General features: G+C 45.8%; 1 protein-coding gene across 1 annotated transcript in view; it reads left to right on the top strand.

The window, feature by feature from the left end:
* The window catches only part of LOC102433349 (cGMP-specific 3',5'-cyclic phosphodiesterase-like), a gene marked incomplete at its 5' end in the record, with an annotated part of 13415 nt that overhangs the window by 6363 nt on the left and 3514 nt on the right, over window positions 1-3538 (top strand). The gene's annotated exons all lie outside the window — the stretch shown is intronic.

The following is a 3538-nucleotide window of genomic DNA, read 5'->3' as shown; positions in this document are numbered from 1 at the left end:
CCCTGGACATTTGACAGTTCTAGACAAAGTTTTCGCGAATCTGTTCTGATTTCGAGTCAGCAGGGGATTCAATGCAGAAGGGAGCCTGCTGCCGAGTCACAGTCGTGTGCCGACCCTGGGGCTGGAGACAGAGCAGGTGTCCATTGGAGCTCACTGGTTTTTCATGTTTTTTATGATGTTTAAATTCTTATTCGCCTTTAAATTGTTGCTCAGAAAGAGCAAAGTGTTGATGTGCTGGAGGGTGTGGTGCTCCTGGCCCTGTTTTGTCTGTGTGCTCCCACCGCCCCGTGCACTCCGTGCGAGCTGCTGGCACTGGCTTGCCATGGGCTTTCCTGCAGAGTGTGGTCCGCCAGCCTCCAGCGACCGGAAGGCCTGGCAAATGCTGATTATCACGGGACCTGTTATTCATTTCCTTCCAATCATTTTCCCAGAAATTATTGATATTATATCATTTGATCGTGGAAATAGGACATTATCTTAACAACATCTCTGCCTCCCACACGTGGGCTTCAGGCCGGACTGCCTCGTTCAGCGGCGGAGTTCCTCATTCTTAGGACGGGCACTAATCTAGATCACTTTGATTTTAGGATGCTGTGACATTTTTGTGGCTTTTTTATAAAGAACATTTTAGAAAGCTTCCAGATAAGACACAGAATTATTGGACTAGTTTACTTTTTGGCTTGCATAAATAATGAATTTATATAGGTACAAATATAAACATGTTTATTTAAGACTTTACATACGTTATGGGATTAGGAAATTGGTGTGATAGGGAGTATTAAATGTGTAAAATTATGAAGTACCTACATTTGCCTTTGAAAATTTGTGCAGCAGCATGTTTGTGTAATTATTTTCATTCGCATTTTGAGTTTTATTATTAATTCAGCCAGGTCCTCTAATTCCTGGCAGTGATAGCTGAATTCCTAGCCCAGTGACTTGGTGTGATAGTGACCCCTACTGGTGAATATGTTTTTTTTTTTAAAAAAAGCTAAGTCTTACTATACAGCAGCAGTTTTCAACCTGTGGGTCGCACCCACTTTGGGGGTCGAATGATCCTTTCACAGGGGTCGCCTAAGACCATCGGAAAACACATATATAATTACATATTGTTTTTGTGATCAATCACTATGCTTTCATTATGTTCAATTTGTAACAATGAAAATACATCCTGCATATCAGATATTTACATTACGAGTCATAACAGTAGCAAAATTAGAGTTATGAAGTAGCAATGAAAATAACTTTATGGTTGGGGGTCACCACAACATGAGGAACTGTATTAAAGGGTCGCGGCATTAGGAAGGTTGAGAACCACTGCTATATAGTATATTTACTTTCTTACTATATATTTGATTAGTTCCTGGTGAATACCATATTCCCTTTCTGTAAGCAAAATAAAGGTATCTTTTCATTTATGTTTTTAATCATTTCAAAACAGTCTTAATATAAATATATTTCCTTAAAAAGATAGCTAGTTGGGTATGATTACCTTAAAGGAGATAATTTGCATGGATCATTTTAACTGATTCATAACTGATTTTACAGTAATGAAAATTATTTAGCACGAATGCCTTATTTCCGCTAAACATTTTGAACTTAACTGCTATTCTAATGATGCATTTAAAGACATCTTAGTGATTTTTGAAAAAATAAAAATTAGATATGAGGCTGAGTTTTGCAAAAACGCTGATTGGAATGATGTTTAATAGCTCCTGCATTTTGAAATAGGACTAACCTGGTACTCACAGTCACCATCAGAGTCTTCGTTCTCTTTCTAAAATTGCTTATGGATAGAACTCGGGCCCCTCTCGCCCTCACTGGCCCACACTTTGCAGTCCAGACCCTCTTCCATGGAGTGTCTGTGGAGGGAGAGGTGAGCAGTGAGGAAATCAGTCCTTGTAGGCAGTATGTGTCCGCTTAAAAGCCTGGCTCATTTGGTATCTTTCCAGCCAGCCCGCTTCTCTTTCATAAATAAAGTGATGTGTTAAAGACAGCTGTGAAACGTTAAGTGTGAAACACTCAGGGTGCACAGGATGCAGAATTATTAGCGTCGGGTCACCGTGGGAGGAAGCGAGGGCTGAGCTGGGAGGTGGGCCCGAGGATCGGGGAGGGAAGCGCATTTCCAGATGGGGGGGGTCAGTTCATTCAAACTGAAGAGCCACCAATTAGAAGGGGAAAGGGAGTGTGACTGTGCACCGTTTACGTTAGCATTTAATTTTAGGAAATAGTGCTATTATTCCGTATTCATTCCCTGTTAATTTATAAATCCACGTTTTTATCATAAAACAACACATACATAGGGTTAATCCTCTAAACTCACTTTCTTGGAATATATATACGGAACTAATTAATACTTATTGATGATAATTATATTAGAAACATAGTTTTAGTTAAATACAGTAACACCTACAACTTAACAATGTAGTGAAAAGGATTTTACCACGTTGAAAAAAAACTGTGGAGGCGGAGGAGGAGAGTGCAGACTCTGAAATCAGACTAGTTGCATTTAAGTTGCACCACTTTACCGGCTCTAGGGGTTTGTGTAAATTATCGTACCTGTGGAGGCCTCAGTTTCTCCATCTGTGAAATGGGCACACTTGTACAGGAGCAGGACTGTAGCTCGCGCTGAGCGAGATAATTCCGGGACGTAGTAAGTTCTCCGCATTCGCTGCTATTTCTGTCCCTCTGCTGTGTCTTTCTGTCTTTGGCTTACACCGCCTGCAGCTTCCAGTTAGCTCTAAAGCACAGACATTTCTCAGTGTGTCCCCCCCCACCCCCACCCTGTCTTCCCGAGGTGTCCTCCCGTACACCCACTGATACCCGCCCTGCGAAGAGCCTCCGACGTCTGAGTGAGCCAGGGCCTCGGAGAAGCGGGTGCTGAGACTGGACTAAATGTGCAAGACATTCAGGAGGGAGAGAGGGCGGGGAGGGTCTGGGGAGGGTCTGTGGAGGCGTCTCAGACAGGGGTGAGGCCTCGGGCAGGGCTGCGGGGAGCCACCCTGTCGGGAGAGTCCCAGCTGTGGCGTCACCGTCCCTCGCAGCGCTGGCCGGCGTGGCCTCCGTGCAGCCGTGGCCGTGGCTTAGAGCCGCTCCCCGCAGCTGGAGCCGGAGGCGCCTTGCAAGTCCACCGGGTGATCCCTGTGATTTCAGGCCTGAGGCCCTATTCCTCGCATGGCACCTTCCACGCCACCCGCTGCCCTCTTAGCTGATCTTGGCCAATGTCCTGGGCACGAAGCCACCGCCGCACGCCTGATGACTGGTGATGCCATGGCTTCCAGACGCGCAGACTCAGTTTCAACACTGTCGTGTTTGATGCTGTTTTTATTCCCTGCCTGGACGCCCCCCCCCCCCCTGTTTTTCTTTCACATCTTTACGTGCTGGAAAAACCCAGCCTTTCAAAGTCCCCTCCAGCACCGCCCTCCTCCCTGGACCAGCTCCCTCTTTAGGGGGAACCAGCCCTCTTTCTTCCCCACGGCCCCGGCCCTCTCCTCCCTTCGAGAGAGGCCCCGCCCCTCTTTTTTTTAAGGCCCCGGCCCTT

The sequence above is a fragment of the Myotis lucifugus genome, unplaced genomic scaffold (assembly GCF_000147115.1).
Source record: "Myotis lucifugus unplaced genomic scaffold, Myoluc2.0 scaffold_1926, whole genome shotgun sequence".
Taxonomy (NCBI): Eukaryota; Metazoa; Chordata; class Mammalia; order Chiroptera; family Vespertilionidae; genus Myotis; species Myotis lucifugus.
The sequence above is the reverse complement of the archived record's forward strand: the minus strand, read 5'-3'. Positions and strand labels throughout refer to the sequence as shown.